The 20,817-nt window shown below is 35.3% G+C and overlaps 1 pseudogene; it reads right to left on the bottom strand.

Moving 5' to 3' along the window:
* Window positions 1-8,833: 8,833 nt before the first annotated feature.
* Window positions 8,834-16,536, bottom strand: LOC112002097 (G-type lectin S-receptor-like serine/threonine-protein kinase CES101; annotated as a pseudogene).
* Window positions 16,537-20,817: the final 4,281 nt, after the last annotated feature.

Raw genomic sequence — 20,817 nt, 5'->3', positions numbered from 1 at the left:
TGCGAATGGTACATATGTATGTGGTTCATATTCTTCTAATAAATTATGGTAAGGTCATGGTCCCGGTACTAATCAGCCGCCTATTGTTTGAAATTTTCAACTTATTAAAGGATTGATTGGGTTCAACTGCTACATGCACTTGAGAGGGTCCTCAAATTTTAACCAACCAGTAAATTTAGAATCCCAAAAATTTTCACAAAAGTTTTTTCTACATCTGCTCCAAATTGTTGGTTCTATTTAGAAAACTTAAAATTATGGGAAATAGTTTGTGTTTAATAAACACAACTTTCAATTTCAAGTCACGATTTTGATTGCTTTTTTTTTTTTTTATAAAGTGTTTTAAACTCTATAAAAAAGTCTGCGTTTAATAACTAATATACACTAATTTTTTACAAATTAGGATGGGGACGTGGGATTGCATAGGACAAAAGTTTTTTTTAATAAAATATTTTATATAAAGAGTAATCATGGGACTACGTGTACTTATCTCTTAGTAATTTTTTTTTATTTTTCAAATAAAATTTCACATTCTTTTTGTGGATAATGAATTAAATTTCGCCTTAAATTTCTTTAATTCTTTATAGAAAATTATATATATATATATATATACTCTTAGACTTTACATTCACATTTTCACCTTTAAAGTTTGGGAGTGTTTGGATTTTATACTCCCAAATTATGAAACTTCTGAGTATCAAATTTAAACACCTCAAAATTTTAGAGGTGTTTAAATTTTACTTCCTAAAATTTAGAGAGTAAAATTCAAATTTTAAAACTTCAGGGTATAAAATTTAAATACTTAAAAACTTTAAAGGTGTAATTTGTAATTTACCGTTTATTTAATTTTCTCTTTGGTTTTGTTATTAGTATTTAATATCTTATTGTTAAAAAATAATTTTTGATAAATAAAAAATCAAAATGCTAGGACAGCCCAACCATTCAGGAAACTTAAGTCATTTGCCTAAGGCCCCCTCTATTAACTAATATAATATATCTATATTTATTTGTCTTAACATTTTAATTAAGGCTTGCTTCACCCAAAAATTAAAAAGTAAAAATAAAAAAACCATTAGGCTCCCTTTATTTTCCAATATAATGTATTGTGTCCTAAAAAGACTCCATTGTATCCAAAACAGAAAAGCATTTTTTTTTTATTTTTTTTATTGAAACGAGAAGAGATAAGGTTAAGGACCACTATATCCCACGTTTACACCTCTGTACCTATTCTCACGTCACATCATTTTGAACAAAACTTAGCATCTTCTTTTTTTTGGTAAACTGGGAATTTTATTCAACTAAAAAGAATCTAAAACATTCGAAATAGGACAGAGCCTCAACTGAGCCAGCCCATACAAATCCGAAAGAAAAGCATTCAAAATACAAGGGGGAGGGGAATTGAAGTACATAAAGTCAGTGACAAGGGAGCAACCTAGTCTAGCTAGAGCATCAGCGCACCGGTTAGCTTCGCGATAGTAGTGGGACACTTTGGCTTGAGGAAATTGGGAGAGGAGAAGCCTGCAGTCAGATACAATAGCAGCATTATCATTCTTCAAGGTTTCAGTATTACACATCAAGTCAGCAACTACTTTTGCATCCAAATCAATTTCTAGAGCACTAATCTGCATATTCAGACACATGTTGAGTCCATCTCTAAGAGCCCAAAGCTCTACAACAAAGCTTGTGGCTATCCCAATCTTCCTTGTAAAGGCTTTAATCCAGGTACCCGACTCACTGCGAAGAATACCGCCTCCACTAGCCATTCCAGGATTACCTAATGAAGAGCCATCTGTGTTTAGTTTAAGCCAACCCCTATTTGGCCTCTCCCAACGAATATTCCTTTCAATCCGAGGCTGTCTGGTTATGGTATTCTGAGCGACAAGGGCATACTCCACTGCCCTATGAATTACATCTTTGTGAATGGCTTCACTAGCAGGCATATTCTTAAAAACCACCCTGTTACGATGGTTCCAAAGAGTCCATATACCAACGGCAAAAATGACACTCCAAGAGATCTGAAGGTGGTTTGAAGCTGAAGTCGTTTTGCAGTTGTTTTCCAGCCAACTAGGAAGGTCCAAAGAGTAAAAATCAGTGTTTAAGCCCCCCATTCCGAGGTTCTGCCAACAATTTGCAGCAACATGGCAGTCCCTTAACAAGTGAAGAATAGTTTCTGGATGGAGGTTGCATACCGGGCAGACTGTGTCCACTTGCAGCCCTCTAGAAGCTAGCCTTTCTCGGGTTGCTATGCTATTATGAAAACACATCCATATAAAGGATTGAATCCTTGGCAGCACCTTTAGCTTCCATATCCATTTACCATTAAAAAATTGAGAGGCTTCCCCATTAGCAAGGAGATATGCAGAACTGAGATTAAAATTCCCATTAGCTGTTACGTTCCAAATAATTCTATCTTCCTCATTTGCAAAATGAGAACGAGGCATCGCCTGAATTTCCAGGCAGATTTTTGGAGGAAGAATCAGAGAAAGCTTTCCCCAATCCCAGCCTTCAAGTGAAGCAAGATCTTTAACCTTTATCTCCTCCTCTTCCCTAGTAAGGGGACCTTGAATAATAGACCTGAGAGGGCCATTCGAAGTCCAAGAATCATACCAAAACCTCAAGGTGCTATCCCGGCCAAGACTCCATCTCGTGCCCCTATTGAAAACATCCATTCCTTTTTTCATTGCCTTCCAAGTTCGGGAGCGAGGAAGAGAGCTTTCATTACTTGAAGACATTCTTCTTCAGGTCATATATTTTTTCCTTAAAACTCGAGCCCAAAGCGAGTCTTTTTCTGCATGGAACCTCCAATTCAGCTTTGAAAGATAGGCCAGATTTCTTCCTTTGGCACTTTGGAGGCCAAGGCCACCCTTATCCAAAGGTTGGGTAACTTTTTCCCATCCAACCCAATGCATTCTTCTCTTTGGTTCACTAGATCTCCATAGAAAGTTCCTGTTGAGTCTATCCAAATTATCCAAAATTCTGCTAGGGAGAAAATTGGTTTGCATCACATAGGAGGGAACAGCAGAAGTAGTTGCTTGGATGAGCACTTTACGGCCAGCAAAAGACAATAGGTTGGCTTTCCAGCCAGCAAGTTTCTGGTTAACACAGTCAACAATGAAATTCAAGTCTTGGTTCGATGCTCCAACATGCTTTAGAGGAAATCCAAGGTAAGAACCCAGCTTAGGAGTAGAGTTAAAACCAAGGATCTCGCAAAAATCAGCCCTTTGCTCACTGCTAACGTTAGGAGAGAAAAAAACTTTAGATTTGGCAGCGTTAATTTTTTGACCTGAGATCATACAGAACTCCTCAATTGCATCCCTAACACTTTCACAGTTTAGCGAGTTAGCCTTTGCAAACAGAAGGAGATCGTCAGCGAAGAAAAGGTGGGAGAAGGCCGGGCCACCAGCAGAGGCTTTAACCGGGTTCCAGAGGTTGTTAGAGCATTTGTCATCAATAATTCTACCAAGCACTTCCATACAAAGAATGAAAAGGTAAGGGGAAAGGGGATCCCCTTACCGAATACCCCTTGATGGAAGAAAATGATCGAGGACACCCCCATTAAAGAGTATGGAGGTAGATACTGTAGAAACACAGCTCATTATGAGCTGGATAAGGTCAGGAGGGAAATTTGCTGCAATAAGCACTTCCTTGATGAAGGACCACTCCAGTCTATCATAAGCTTTTTCTAAGTCGATCTTAATAACCATGTATCCCACATTACCTTTTTTCCTGCTGATAGTATGAATTAGCTCCTGCGCAATAATGACATTATCGACACCTTTTCTACCCGGAACAAAGGCTGATTGATATGGAGATATGAGCTTATCAAGGAGCGGTCTAATTCTGGCTACAATAATTTTTGTTATTATCTTGTAAACAGAATTACAGAGGCTAATAGGTCTGAAATTCCCAATGGTTTCCACACACATTCATTGGTTTACTCCTTTGCACCTATTGTCACGTGGATTGATGCGGTACATCAATCCACTTTTGTTACTTTCTTACATTTAAAAAAAAAAATTAATTAGTATTTCTCTTAAAAAAATTAATTAGTTTCAACTTGGATTTAGCTTCTGTCCAGTGGCCAGTGGTCATTGGACGCGTTGGAATGACCACTGCCACTGGACAGTCTTGGACACGTATCGCCAATCCAACGCGTCCAATGACCACTGGCTACTGGACAGAAGCGAAACCCTTTCAACTTTCTATATTATACCGGTTGATTTTAAAAAATAAAAAATAATAATAAGATAGAATTGGTCCTTTTTATTCTAAGTAGGATATGTAATTTGTATATTTCGAGTAACAGTAATTTTTATAGTTGCATTTTGTAAAGAAGTTTTTCAAAATTAAAATTAATAAAAATAGTATTTAATATTGATTATATCTAAAGAAAGATTAAGTAAATTAGTCTTTTTATCAATAAAAAATAAAACGTTAGCGGAACTTGAATACAAAAAATTTAATAATTTTACATTTCAAAAACCAAGAAAAATAGATATTAAATAAAAATAAATAAATATATTATTTAAATATAAGAAAGGCTTTGTTGCCCCAAACCAAAATTGATTTGAGTCGCCCTTTGGTTGCTTAACCTTATAGATGGTATTTGTGTTTAGTTTAATTGTGGATATTTTTTTTTTTTGTCTAATTCATTGAATAATATATTAAATTTGTTTTTATTTATGCGTTGGGACTATCAGATACTTTTATGGATAAGTGAAGTCGTATTGTATTGCTTTACAAGGGACATGTTATAATTACTAGTAAAATACATTCATGTTTCAATTCTCAGAAGAAGAGAAGAATAGAAATTTTTTTATTTACTGTTTAGATAATGTAACACAATTTTTTTTTTTTTAATTGAAAGCAAATGGTTACAAATTCATTGTTGGATTACATTTTCTTTCTAAATCTTCCATACTTGCAATATTTCAAGATGATTAGGGATTAAAACTATCTCATCTATAAAATGTTTAAACTTCTAACTTTTGTATATTAAAATTATGAATAAAATATGATTTTATAAATTAAATAGTAAATAATATCCGATTGACATTAAATTTAGTAAGCATATAAAGTACATAGAAAAAATGTAATTCAATGATAATACTTTTAAAATATTAATTCAATAAAAAGTTAGTGATATAATTCATAAAATTACTTTGTGTAACTTGATCTTTTACTTAAGAGAATAATAAATGTGTGCAACATGACCCGGTTTTGGGTGAAACGTCATTATTTAGATTTATGACCCTCTTTCCTTTTTGAAATTTTCAAGCTCCCATAGCCATCAATAGTAAGACTTATAGAGTTGTCAAAAATTCTTGAGGCAGTCACAATCGTACCATATTCCTAAGTTGGAAATTGTTACTTGTAAGAGTATTCACATCCGAAATTTACAAAAAATTCTATTTTACCATCTCAAAAATTACTTTATTATTTATATCATACCATTTTATAATACACCTAACATCTCAACTTTTATTTTATCATACTACACATTAAAATAATATAAAAATATTCTCATTTCTCTCTCACAGAAAGCATGCTCATTCAACCACAAGCAAACCCACTGATCAACACAAGCAAACCCACTGATCAACCACAACTCACAGCAACCCACAGATCTCCACTGCTACACGAACCCCATTGAAACCACCATGCACGATCTCGCCACGATTCATGCCGACCGCCACAAATGACCTCACCAATCTCCACCGCTGCACCCACAAACAATTCACAACCCATCAAACCCGAAACCTAGCTAAACCCATGAACAACCCATCAACAAATCTCCACCCTAGGCTGATTGCCATGAGACCCATCAACCACCGTGAGAGAGACCCATCAACCACGCACGATCCATGCCGACCACCAAAATCAAAACCCACTCACCTCTACCGTGAGTTTGTGACCCACCTCGTCGGAATCTACATCGTGAGTCCGTGACCCAGCTCGCTGCGACCCACCTTGCCACGCACAACCTCGCCACGACTGACACCGTCACCTGACCCACGTCAGAGCCCACGCCAGAAAATACCCACCACCATGAGCTAAAGAGAGATGTGATGAGAGAAAGGAGTGTGGATTGGATTGTTGTGGAGAGAGGGAGAGCAGATGTCTGAGAAGAGACGCCAAAGAGAAAGAAAGAGCTGAGATTTGGAATAAAAAATAATATTTGGGATTTGGGATTGTGCTATAGTGGGCTTGTATATTTGGGACGGTACTGTAGCAGACTTGTAAATTTTTTTGGGTTTAAAATTCCGAATGTTGGGTGGTTTTTGGGCTTTAATGCTAAATCATCCCTACATATCCCATTTGGCAGTCCCAATGGGAATGCTCTAAGGTTGAAGAATCCTAATCTCAAGTTGCCATCAGCTGAAACTAATTCATTCCCATTTTTGTTGCACAAACTAAGCCACAACTTTTATCACAACTATCTTACTTGGTAGATCGTGATTAACTATTTATCGGGTTTGGCTTACCTCCAATATTTTTTTAACTGGAATCTCCTTTTATTTTAAAAAGAAACTATCACATCACCACTAACTAAATAAAATGTGAAGATTAAAACTCACTACCATTTATTATTGTATATTTAAAATAAAATGACACCTCCAATTAAAAAAATACTAAAGATAAGTCAAATTCGTGTCTATCACTTTTATATAGATCCCACCATTTTTTTTCTACCACTCACATTTTTCCAAATGGATAGTTGTGTCAAAAATTGTGGATTAGTTTGTGTTGTGTTGCTAGAATTTTGGTTGGTTGCTTAGCCCGTAGTAGTTATGCTGGTTACTAATCAGCCACCTCTCTCTTGTTCTTTCTTTTTTTTTTTTTCTTTTTTTTTTTTCTTTTTTATTAGTAAATCAGCCGCCAATGTTGTATATATATGATTGATGTAAGCCAAGAATTGTTTGGAAAATTGCCTCAAATTCCTTTACATGAAAATATATATATATATATATTTATTAGAGTGAAAGGAAAGAATATTCCTTGTTAAAAAAGTAATGTATGATTGTATTCATTGTATAGAAGTCAAATTGTATCAAGGTTGTTTCAATTTGGCCAAGGGAACAAAATATATCAATACTAATTGATACCAATATACTCCGTTTTGGGAATGCCCAATATATATATATGTGTGTGTGTGTGTGTGTGTGTGTGTTTGTATTTATTTATTAATTTGATGTTTATCAATATCAAATTTAAAATCCACATATTTTACAAGTCTATATATTAGTCTAAGTACATTAATCAATATATTAGCCTAAATAACATTTAAAAAAAAAAAAAATCAAATATCCAAAATATGCCATGTACAGAGCGGTACAACCAGATATTTTTTTTCTCATAAATTTTAGAGGATTACTAGTACAAAATATTTCCCTAGTATAGCTGCTGTATTAACTTCCCTGATTCATTATCCATCAAGGAATAAGAATTAAAGTCTCATAAATAGATAGTGCTACAAATGATTTAATGACTTGGGCAAAACACCCTCACTATGGGATAAGGGAAAGAATAATAGAAACCAAGAGATAATACAATGAAATTTTCGATTGGAAGGTAGCACAAGGAGAGAAACAATAAAGTTTGGGATTTCTTTACAAAGGTTTTTTTAAGCGCACAAATTAAGGAGATGATATTGACAACAAGGTGCATTCTGTGTGTGTGAGTACAAAGAAAGGATTCAAATCCTCTAAATTTCCTAGAGTACTTTACCAAATAAATTTCTTTAAATCTTAACTATTCTTTAATGATTTAATGGCCTAAATTTTGCCATGCCAGCATTCCCCTAACAATAATCTTAATTCTTTTGTTTGCAACATTATTATTTTATTTTAAGAGTATTATTAATGAAATAGTGATATGGCAAAATCTAGACCATTAAATCATTTAACAATGGTTAGGATTGAAGGAAATCTATTAATAGAATACTCTAAGAATTCTAGAAAATCTGAATCCGCAAATAAAATATACACAAGGGAAGATAAATTTGAAGTTTTCTCAAGGTAGAAGTTTTTGGGTGCTACAATCATGGAGAGTTATTTTACTCAAATGGATTGAAGATCTGTAATTAATTTTATAATAGTGGATATTTATTTGGATTTTGGAGTTTGTCCCGCAGTTTCTCTTTTCAAAGAGAATGGTCTTCCATGTAAATTTTTGTATTTTTGTGTTTGATTGATGTTTTGGCTTAGCAATTTTTTTTGATAATGTTTTTAGTGATTGATTAAAATTCTTGGTTGATTTTCTTAATTTACACAATACTAGATTGAGACCCAACATCAATTATGTGGAGATAGTGCTGGGATGGCAAAAACCCGTTTTACACCCAAATGGAATGAGTTTTACCCACCCCATTAAAGGATATGGAGATGAGTTTTTTTTTCACACCTGAGTCCCGCAGTTTTGGGCAACTGGGCAAGGTTATCACCCAAACCCGATTTGTATATTGATTTTGGCTTTTTTTGAACATCAATGTTTTTTCCTTCAAGCTTCATGCAGTAGCAATAATGGAAGCATTGCGACTGTGCTAGAAGAAAGTTCGAGAGGTAATAATGGGAAGCCATCCCAGAACATTGATAACTGACAGAATTCATCCACCGTGCATGAATGCTTCGAGTTATGCACAATTCCTATTTGAGATATAAGATACTGCAAGTCTTTTTCAACTCTGCAACTTTCATTATGTATAGAATAATTAGACAAAAATTAAATCAGTTTACTCTCACAATAGCATCAATGATTCTTCTCATTGCTTACATTTACAACATGAAGAAAAATAATTGTGATAAAGTATAGACGTATTAGATATAGCCCTCCTCACACAAGCATGTATAACAAACTACATTCACACTAACTAGTGTAGTTTAGTATGAAAATGTTTAGGGCAAAACAAAATTCCACAATATTTTTTTAATATTCTTATTTTGAGTTGTGGTCTGTTTTTTCTTATTTTAGTATTTATCTAGCTTCCATCATAGAAATTGTGACATTATTTATGGAACAATTTTCTGGCTTATTTTTAGAAATCTCTATCTCTTCCCCAAATGTGTTAATAAAAGATGTAGGTTGTTTTGGAGGAGATAGTTGAAGAGTTTCATTTGAAAGCATAGAGACAACATCCAACATAGTGGGTCTATCTGTTGCTTGGTCTTGTACACATAAGAGACCAACATGGATGCATCTTGATACTTCATATGGACAACATGACTCATCTTGTATTGTTGGGTCTATTAGCTCGAAATCCTTACCTTCATTCCATAATTGCCATGCCTGTTACAAATCCAATTATACAAAGATTATTAACTCCTAAGTTCAAAATTCCATATACAAGTTAAGAAAGCTTAAATTTCAAACTTACATATACTATGAGGTTGAGTGGAGAATCAGAATAATGGCGATTATTATTTTTTTTGCCGCTAACGATTTCCAGTAAGAGAACTCCAAAGCTGAATACGTCAGTTTTTATTGAAACAACACCATTCATGGCATACTTAGGGGACATATAACCGCTGAAATAATAATTGACCAATGAACTTTAGTGTACGAACAAGCACATGCACACAAACACGCACAAACTCACAAATAGAATTAAATTGTGCTTACGTGAAATGCAATGAATACTTACTATGTTCCAACAACTCTATTTGTGCTTTCTTCTAATCTTTTCGAAGCAAAGATCCTAGCCATGCCAAAATCAGATATTTTTGGATTCATCTCTTCATCAAGCAAAATGTTGCTTGCTTTTAAGTCTCGGTGAATTACTCTTAGTCTTGAATATTTGTGGAGATAAACAAGTCCTTGAGCAATGCCTTCAATGATATTGAAGCGTGTCTTCCAATTTAATATGTACTTTTCAGTTGGATCTGACTCATTGTAGAAAACAATAGCAAGAAAATGATGAGCATGGATTGAATCTACATATAATATAAAAAAGAATATATATCATCACATAACCAAATTTTCCTAGTAATGGACATATGTCTTACCAAATAGGAAGATGTCCAAGCTTTTGTTGGGCTTGTACTCATAGATTAGTATTTTTTCTTCTTCTTGAATGCAAAAGCCTAAAAGCCTTACTAGATTAGTGTGTTGAAGTTTCGCAATGAGAATAGCTTCGTTCTTGAATTCTACCAATCCTTGTCCAGAACTTTTTGAAAGCCTCTTTATTGCGATTTCTTGTCCATTAGGTAATTTTCCCTAAAAGTTATCGCATTAGTCTAATTTTATTCACATTATCTAATTCAGTACATATTTACATTAATCAACTTTCCAGCAAGATACTACTTAGTGTGTGCGCTCACTCAAGTGCCAATTTATTGAATCGATTAACTAGGCTTTGTCATAAGTTAACATTTATGTCCCAAAAACAAAAAATATTTAGAGAGAACTGGGTTAGGTTAAGTAATAGAATCAAATTTTTATCAAAAGAAATCAATAAGTCTAAAAATAACAAATGTCACCAGATTTTTTATAATTACTGAGATATTAGTTGATGATTGGTGTCAATAAAAATAATATAAGTGATGACCTCGGTAAAAGTGATGTTGTGTGGATTAGAATTTGTCATCTCTATAAGTTATGGAAAAAATTATAAAAATATATTATACGGATAGCATTATTGGGGAGAAATAGATAGAGAGGTGTCAAGAACTTACTTTATAAACTGGTCCAAAACCACCCTCTCCTAGTTTATTTTTTGTTGAGAAATTACTTGTAGCAACATAAATGCTTTCAAAGCTAAAGACATGCAACTCATGGCTATTTTTCCGATCGTTGTTTTGTTTCTTCCCTTCATCATCTACAGTGGAAGGTATTGCATTCCCTGCAAGTTCTTGTATGAGCATCTTTTGTTTCCTTTCTCTTTCTCCTAATTCACACATATGCAAAGTATTAATTAAAAAAAAAAAAAAAAAATTTATGCTTGATCATCAGTAAGTCTAACAAAATATTTAGCAAGAGCATTGATTACCTTCCACTTTGTGCTTTTTCTGTTTTGCATAATATAAGGAGCACAACAAGATAATAATGAGTCCCCCTCCTGCCACAATGAGCCATATCCACCACCTGTTTGGCTTTGCTGCATTGACAAACAAAGTTTACTGTTCTACTAGTAACGGTATTTTTTTTCTTTTTGTTAAGGCTTTAGGCTCCAGTAGTCGCAATATTAACCAATTCTCAGACAAGTAATTAACTAAATTAATTATTCTTTAGTTTTGAGCTAAATAACATCACACATGCATGGATCACATAAAGACTCCAAAATGATGACAGAAGAAAATTAATGAAACAACCTTTTCATAATAAAAACCTAGAGGAATTTAACCGTCAATCCTCAATGCAACAAATCCACTAGAATAGAATAGAAGTTTATACAAAATATTTAACCATAAATCTAATGCTACCTCATGCAGTACTTACAGAGGTAACCACACAACTTTGTTATCCACAAACTCCTCTATTTTGACTTGTTGCACATGAACTTCTAGTTTGTGACTCCGAGATCTACTTTCAAAATTTTGTGCCAGTAACTATGATTGTAAACTAGATGTAGCAACTTTACTTAATCACTGGATGTTTAGTATGCAAATAGGTCTCTGGTTGATGCTTTAAGAGAGTTTGGAAAATTCCAAATTTTGTGTACAAATACACTATTGTCTCATGTGTGTAAACATGTGCTCTAAGACTTGCTAATAGAGTGTACTTGAAATGCTAGATATCCTAGATCCAACAATTGAGAAGAACTGCTAAAAAACCAATCTACACAAATCTCGATCAGTTGAGATGTACATATCGACTGGTCGAGTTTAGTGATTCTGGACCGGTTGACGTCCAGTGCAACATAAGTCCAATTTTTACATTCTTGAGTCTTCAATTATTCAAACCTTGATTTGTCTTGATCAATAACTTACCCATACCAATTAACTAGACAAACTAGGTTCTAAGTTGTTACAATTGTTCATAGTTTGCCAACCTAAAAATATGGACCTAACAGTCACTTTTTATAATTATTTACTATGCTTTAAGATGCAAGGATCGGTTGTGCTTTAAAAGTCAAAATAAGACTGACAAAATTCATCTTTGGCTTTGACCTATTGGGGCTTCAAATATTTTGGGATTCTAGTCTTTGTATTTTTCTTTTCAAGCTAGGACTAAGATTCTTTGTTCACAATTTAAACCAAAGATATCTTCAACGTTTTTAACTCTAATTCAGTTTTCCTGTGAGAAGAATTGTGTTCTTGGGAGTTCGAACAACATTAGATGTCTGTAATATTATAGTGTTAGCGGATTGGAATTATTTATGTTTTACTAGTGTTTTAAATGCAGAACAATTAGTTTCTCAATTGGAAGAAGCTACAGATTGTTAGAGATATTCCCCCTGATTTTTGATTAATTTGACTATCATCAACTACATCCTTTGTTTTATGTAACTTAAAACATATAAGGAGGTCAATCACTTAGAGCAGTTGTGTTAATGGTAGAAATCATATTCCTTGATTGAAGGGATTCAGTTTTACAGTAAATGACTATATTTAGTAACAATGTACAGCTCTAAGACTAAGGCTTTGAGCTTAGAGGTTCAATATTTTTCACATCTTCATCACTATAACACTAATAAGCTTCAATTTCGATCAAAACAATGCATCTTTTTGGGGTATTCTTTAAATCATCTGGATATGGGCGTTTGGATCTTGACAATGGTCGTATGTATTTATCGCATCATGTTGTCTTTAATGAAATGACTTTTCCTTCCAAGAACTGCAAGGCCACTTCACAAATGCTGCTAGCATTGGCTCCTCCTGTGATTATACCACCTGTAGCGACCATTCCACGCACTCAAAGTCCCTTCAAACCCAATGCCTAGTTCCCCATCCTTGCACCTCCTCATCAGCTATACCTTACTCAATCCAAACATCTTGTAGGGAAAGTCCTAGCAACCTCTACCATTACTTCTCTGATGAAGACCTCCCCAGTCCCCACCTGGGGTAACAGGACTTCCCTATACCGCAAAATGAGTTTCATCATCAGTTGCAAAGGGACTAGAATGAACACCATCTGGAGCTATTTCTGAAAGTATATTTTTGTAGGTGCGCTTAGTGCTTGGTAGTTCAGGAGAAGAGGTTGTGGTATAGTAATACCAAATCCAACTTCTGAAGCAGGGTATATCTGGTTCACTTTTCATAGGTTTCCTAATAAAAAAAAGCCCTGTTCTAGCAAACTAAAAACTCTAGTTTACACTGCAAGGAAATGGGCTGGCCAAATTTGTTGTTGATCTTTTTCAACACACTAAAATGGATAATGACAAACGGTACCCTTTGCTGCCATTACAAGTAAGAAGATGGTGCCACTGATGGTCATCCTCTCATTGATCCTATTGAATACCAACATGTGTTCAGTTCTCTTCAATATTTATCTCACTCGACCTGATTTGGCTTACATGGTTAATCACGCATGACAATTTGTGCACCAACCCACCATCATTCATTGGACAATTGTGAATTGTGTTTTACACTATCTCAAGGGAAATTTTGACAATTGTATTATAATTCAACATGGATCATAATCACAGTTACAAGTTTACTCAGACACTGATAGAAGAGGTGATCATCACTTCACTGGGGGTTATTGTGTTTTGCTTGGTATTGGTCCAATATCATGGAGTGGTGCAAATTAGCAAATGGTATCGCACTCAAGTGCAATAGCCGAATACCATCCATTAGCTCACACTAAAATCGAAATTTCTTGGTTAAACTCCTTATTCAAAGACCTTATGATTGCTCTTTCTTCCATTGTTCGGTGTGACAATATCAACTCCATTGCTCTTACCTCCAATCCTGTATTCCATTCTAGAATTAAATACTTGGGAGTTGATTACCACTGTGTTTGTGATAAGTGCAGTTGCCAAAGAATTGGATGATAGGTACATGTGCAGGGGCAGTGTTAGAGAAAACCACAATCTTCTCCATGATTTTTGAATTGGATGACTAGCGAAAGCAATACCCTTTTTTTTTTTTTTTTATCAACTTAATGCATATAAGGAAGTCCATCCCTTGATTAGTGCAATTGTGTTAATGGTAAAAATCATATTCTTAGATTAAAGGAATCAAGTTGTAAAGTCACTACAGTGTAATGATTATATATAGTAACAATATATTTATATACAACTTCAAGACTAAGGTTTGAGCTTAAAGGTTCTTTGTTTTCATCTGTCTGTTCTAGTTTATTTCACAATTTGGATGATTCACAAACCTCTTAAGATAAAGCTTATGGCAATTATTCAACATCTTAAGAAATCAATACAACGGACTTTAATCTATTTTTACCATGTCCTCAACAAAATAACCCTATAATTTTCTAACAAGGTCTTCAGAAGCAGCTAGATTATCAAACCTACAGCTACAGATCAAAGCCATGCCTATATGTTCTTATGCACATCTAATACAAGCATTATATGCAATATATGTGTTAAGTTCAGCACGAAGTAGTCTTACCTTTGTATTCAAGGAAGTATATTGTTTGAGCATTCTCGCACCATTCAATACTTGGGACCCTGGTCCAAATCTTACAGCCAATGTCATCCTGCTTTGAAGACGCATAGGCCACACAAGAACAATTGTTCAAGCATCTGTTCTGACAATCCACACGAGTCAGGTTGTCACTCTCATTAAACTCGAACACATCGCCATCCACTATGTAAGCTGAATCTTTAATAAATGTGTAATCATGTCTCCTGCACTCCGGAAGTGTTTGCTTCACAAATCCTCCACTTGAAGCAGGGGAAAGAGTACTACATTCAACAAGCAACCTTTCACATAAATAAAGGTTTCCCAAGTGATTTATCCTTAAGCGTGGGAATATTGCATCATTACTCGAGTAATTGAAGTATGTTTCATTCTCATTCGTTATCTTCACAAAGGAGTAGTAGACACCTCTTTGGTCTGGTAAAGTGAAACCATTTGTTGGCCACGACTGGTAACCCTTTTCGTTCGAAAACCCACCAGTCCAATAGGCTTCCCCGTGCCACAAGATGACAAATTCATTTCCTGGTTTAGGGTCCTTGTTCATGCCAAAGGAAAAGGACCCAAAGTCAGGTACCACCACTTCTCCATGATCTTAAAGTCCAATTATGTCCAGTTAATTTGTTGACTCCCAGTTTCATCCCTGGTAGAAGTGTGTCAGTGGGATAATCAAAGCTTTGCCACAAATCCCTGTGAGTTCCATCTGAATTCAGTTCTTGTAGTACAAAATTACCAGTATCAAGTAGAACAGCAACTTCTTCAGAAGAGATGAACTAGGGCAAAACTTTGTCTCCGGTCACAATTTACTTGAACAGAGTTTGCTCAATGCTTGTGCAACTTGTGTACTCTTTGACGACCCTTAAAACAATCCTTTTATATGCCTAGCGTTAGAAGAAAAGAAAGCTCAAAGACACATTTATGGATCCCAAGAAATTAGATCAAAAAATATGATTTTATAAATCTCGACAGATAGCAAGGTGTCAAGCTGCTGTCGAGCAGGTGTCGAGATTTAATAACTGTGCACTTCTTCAGCTTGTTTCTTGGACAGACTTGATGACTTCAACACTTGATCTTGAAACCTTATTTCTTGAAGTATTAAAAACACCTAGAACTACCCAATTACAAGTTGAGTGCGTTTTGTCAAAGGATTAGCCAATTACATAACAGAATGACATATGTTCTTAACAAGTGAAACACATATGCCCTAACAATCTCCCCTTTTGGCAATCCGTGACAAAACCATAATAAACAAATGAATATATGAGAGAAGTCATAAATCACTCAACTCATATTCACTTGTTGAAAACAATAAAATCTATCCTAACACAAACTCGTGAAAAACTTTGCAAAAAAAGAGTTTATGGCAAGTAGACTTTAACAATATGTATTTCTGAAACACTTTAAACAAAAACTCATCAAGGCATCTTAGTGCGAAACAGAAATAATAGATTGCATACAAGTATAAGAAACATATGTATAAAGATAGAAAAGAGACAACACACATAGAGGTAGGTGAAAGAAATATATATCCACATATAGAGAAAATAAGTACAATGTATGTAAAAACTAGTCACAAGACCTGATGTACAAGAACAATATATCTAATAAGGTAGAAAAGAAAAAGATACATCATATTCTCACTACATCCCTCATATCAACACTCACCCCCTAACAAAATGCCCTACACTAACTTTCCCCCTAAGAATGACTACTCTTAATATCCAAAACTACTTCCCCTTTTTGTCACGAGTGACAAAGGGTAAGAGTGTCAAGTAGACATCTCATCGATAGAGCTAGCATCTCCATCATCATCCGAAACGTCATCGTCATCACCATCACCATCATTATCATCATCCTTATCATCAGAAACAGAAGCCACTAGAGGAGGTGGTGGAGGAGAAGCCTCAGGAGCAAAGTCACCCATAGTCGCCTGCCGTCGTGCAATACAACCGACACGAACGTTCACCTGATACAACTCAGTAGAGAGTGTATCAAGGTGAGCATCCATGCGCTGCAGCTACGCCATGATGTCTCCAAGTGATACATCGCCCATGGAAGTGGAGGGAGCGGATGTAGATGGAGCTGAACGAGATGGAACTGGACAGGATGGAGGAGTGGAATCCGGCTGTCGCGACCTAAACTGCGCTGCACTATGTTTTACGGTAGTGGCGTCTATGGCACAAATGTGTGTGAAGTGGTCGGACACAGGAAAATGGACAGAAAAATGGCGTAAGATCCTCGTGATAGCGAAAGGAAATATGAGCTTATCACGAGACGTTGAATCTAAAAGAACATCTATGATAGAGAGAATGAAATGAGAAGGAAAATCTATGGTAAGATGCTCAAGAAGAGACAACAAAAACCGAGCACGAGGCTCTATGATGGAGTTGTAGTGAGAGAGTGGATGGAGTACAAAGGTCATCACCATGTTTATGAAGCGAGGGCCTTTAGCAAAAGCCTTACATGGTGTATACTGACACTCACCCCAGTTAGCAGGGCGCTTACAAAAAGCAGCCATGAGCTCATCTTTGGACACAGTCCGCAGACGCTCACAACTAGGATAGTCAAGAAATTCTATTCTAGGAACCCAAAGCACATCCGCAACAAGTTGCGGTGTGATAGGAATGCGCGTACCTAGAACGCGAGTGAAGAAAAGAGGTATTGAACGATCAATCTCGTGCATGTTGGAGTAGAACTCCTGAATAAGCACAAGAAGACAGGTGACCGGGACGTCACACAATGACTTCCATCCTCGACTGTGAATGACGGAGGGAAAGTCAGTGTCAGCGAAGTCTGCCAAAATGACTTGGCGTTCTGAATGAATACTTCGTCTAGAGAAGTTCTCCGAGAAAGCCTTACAAGCATCTTCATCACGGAACCGAATGTTAGAAGGAGTAGGATCAGAAGATGAAGATGTCCTAGAAGGCAAAGGGTTCTAGGACGGAGCAGACTTACGTTTAGGTGCCATAGACACAACTAACGTAAACAGAAAGAGAGAGAGAGAGAGAGAGAGAAAGAAAGACAAATAGAAAAGTCCCTAGCAATTCAAATATATCAAATATATTGAAAAGAGAGTACGTATGCATGGGGAATGCATGAACATGTGACATGCAAAAGAAAATACATCGTGGGCTCAGCCTAATCCAATCCTACCAGCACACAAGCATATTACACACATCTAAATGCATGAAAATATTGTGATAATGCTTATGTAATGCAATGCATGAAACTTTAAACACATGTAAGTGAAAACCCATCCCAAAATTTCAATAAACACTCATCAATTTTGAAAAACCCCAAAATTTTTCAAAAACCCCAAAACCTAGGTTTCAAAACATGAAATGCATGAAGAATGAAGAGATAAGAAGCTTACCAAGTGTAGAAAAACTTGAAAAAGCTTGAGAAAACCTTTGAGGAACAAGATTGGAGTGAGATAAGAGTGTTTGGGAGAGAAAGGAGAGAGCTATCGAGAGAGAGATTGAGAGAAATGAGAGGCGGATCACGCGAGGGGTTTATATAGAAACCTCAGTAAATCTCGACAGCTAAGGTGTTGAGAGGTGTCGAGAATTTTGTTGAGAAAAGTGTCGAGCAAGATGAACGTCGACAGCTGAAGGTGTCGAAAGGTAACGAGGAACAAGAAGCACCTGACAAAGAACAGAAGCTCGATCGATCCACCAGGTGTCAAGAAGCTATCGAGGAGGTAGGAACTTTCTCGATCAATCCACCAGGTGTCGAGGAGGTGTCGAGATTGCGATAAGAAAAAACTTGAGAAGCTCGAAAGATAGCTAGGTATCGAGGAGGTGTCAAGACAGCTTTTCAAAATAGTTTTTCGAGAAGAGAAAAACACAGACATGAATGCAATCCAACATACAACTCAACCAATGATCCAATCAACATATTAAGCTCTCAAAATTATCTCTCAACAAAAAATTTAAGCACATGGATCCTCAAAAACACACACAGACACATCAAACAAGTCTAACCAATTTTATATTTCAAAAACGAGTCAAGATAGTTTAGTGAGTATACATTAGCACATGTAAAACCTTGTGATGGCCAAATCACATTATACCTGCACATGTATCAAGAGTAGCAAAGAATATTGTGTGTTGTGTGTGAAAAATATCGCAATATTGCATATATGTATACATGTTATGACGATTTGAGATATGAGAAAATCACTTTAACTCACACAGAATCATAACAGTTTGATGGGGACTATCACCTTCGAGGTACATCCTATAACTCCCACATCTCCTAGAATACACGCTTGCAATCATATTTAAAGCATTTTTGATCTTTTTGCTTTTTATTTTCTTTGCAAATTTTCTTTTATTTTAGCATCTCATGCATGGGCATATAAGAGAGAGAAAAGAAATACCTAAGATGTTAAGCATTTGACACTGCACTTTTGCTATACCGAAGCATACGAGTGTTTTTGATACTGCATTTTTGCTATGCTGAAGCATACATGTGTCATATTATGATTGGCAGGCAACATTGGTGAGATGGTTATTTATGCCTTTCTCTTAAGATTTTCTAATCCTTCCCGTCAAAAAGAGTGATACGAGTGTTAAGTCCAAAAGATAACTTAATCTTATTCATCACAAACAAAAGCCACAAATCTCACTTGCTTAGTTGTGCATAAGAATGCTTATCTAAGCTACAGAAGATACAAAGTTTAGAAACTTTGTTCCAATGGCCATCCAAGGTACACAAGTACCAAAGTACATAAAACACACACTGTTTTTGTATTTTTCTGATTTTTCAATTTTTTTTATTTTTATTAAAAACAAAAAACAAACAAATAAAAACATGTTAAACAAAACAAAGCATAAAACTAGACTGACTCAAAATAAATGCAAAACACACAAGTAATGCAACCCAAAAAAAAAAAAAAACCAAGAAGATTGAAGAAAGTGATAAAATCACTTAGAGTCATTTTTCTTCTACACCTTGGAAGAACCTTTCCTTTCAATGGCGACTCTAGAAAGTTTTTTCAGGGTGTTCCTCAACAAGCATAAATTACACAATCTAATAAAAAAAAATTTAATATATTGACAATAACAATAATAAAAAAATACGCAAATACATAAAATTTACAATTGTCTTCTACGAGTTTTCATCTTTTGAAATCGTTGCCTAATAGTCTCATTATCAATGCTACAAGCTACATCTTTTTCAATATACACAACTAAGCAATCATTCATCAATTGATCTCCCATTTGATTGCGCAGTTCATTCTTTATATATTTCATTGCTGAAAAACTTCTTTCTACTGTTGCAGTAGCAACTGGAAGGGTCAAAGCTAACTTCACAAGCAAATAGACTAATGGCTAAGTCTCGTGCTTCCTTGTGCTCACTAACTTTTCAGCAAGTTCACTAACTCCTTGAAGCTCTAAAAAGAAGTCATTGCTGTGCATATCAAAAATGTAATTCTGCAGTTGAGAGTCAAGTGCCAAAATATCTGTCCCAAGAAAATCAGAGGGATAGAACTTAGCTAGACGTATCAATTTTTCCTTATCAAAAGCTACAAATGAATTACTTGGATCCAAAGCAAGCCATACAAAGTAGCAAATCGGTATTCACCTCAGAAAAGCGGTTGTTAAGCTCTTGAAGTTGCATATCTATGACTGTGTAGAATAGCTCAACACGATAATGATGTAAATTTGAATTTTTTTGGGTGTTGCTTCGCGGCCTCCCACTAACTACAAACATCGCTTCCATGTCCAAGATAGGAATATCATGTGAGTTACAAAATAAAGATACTTCAACCAATAAAGATGCCCATCCATCATCTCTCATCACTTGCAACCGTTGCTTAGACACTTTAACAAGATCCATAGCATTTACTATATCTTGATTTTTTTTTTTTTTGCAATGCTATTGACAACTCATTTGTGATTCCTAAAACATTTTTCATCAAGTGTAGAGCAAAGACAAATTCAAAAGTTAGAATTGACCTTATAATAGATCGAGCTTCAACTTTTTGGTCGGAAAGACCATCTTCTTCAATAATCTCTAATACATCAACAACAGTAGAGAACATCAAAATCAAGTTCAGAATAGTCCCATAATATGATCCCCAACGTGTATCATCAAGACGTTTAAGATTTGTCTCTTGATTCAAACCTTGCCCACTTCTACGTACACCATTCTCTAAATCTTCTTTAATTTTGGCAAATTGTGCATCTCGAAGAGCATCTCGTCTCTTACAAGAGCCTCCAACAACAGTTACTAAATTACTAACCACATAAAAAAATTCAGCAATGTTAATGTGATTTTTAGC

This window comes from Quercus suber, unplaced genomic scaffold (genome assembly GCF_002906115.3).
Source record: "Quercus suber isolate HL8 unplaced genomic scaffold, Cork oak 2.0 scaffold_203, whole genome shotgun sequence".
NCBI lineage: Eukaryota > Viridiplantae > Streptophyta > Magnoliopsida > Fagales > Fagaceae > Quercus > Quercus suber.
The sequence above is the reverse complement of the archived record's forward strand: the minus strand, read 5'-3'. Positions and strand labels throughout refer to the sequence as shown.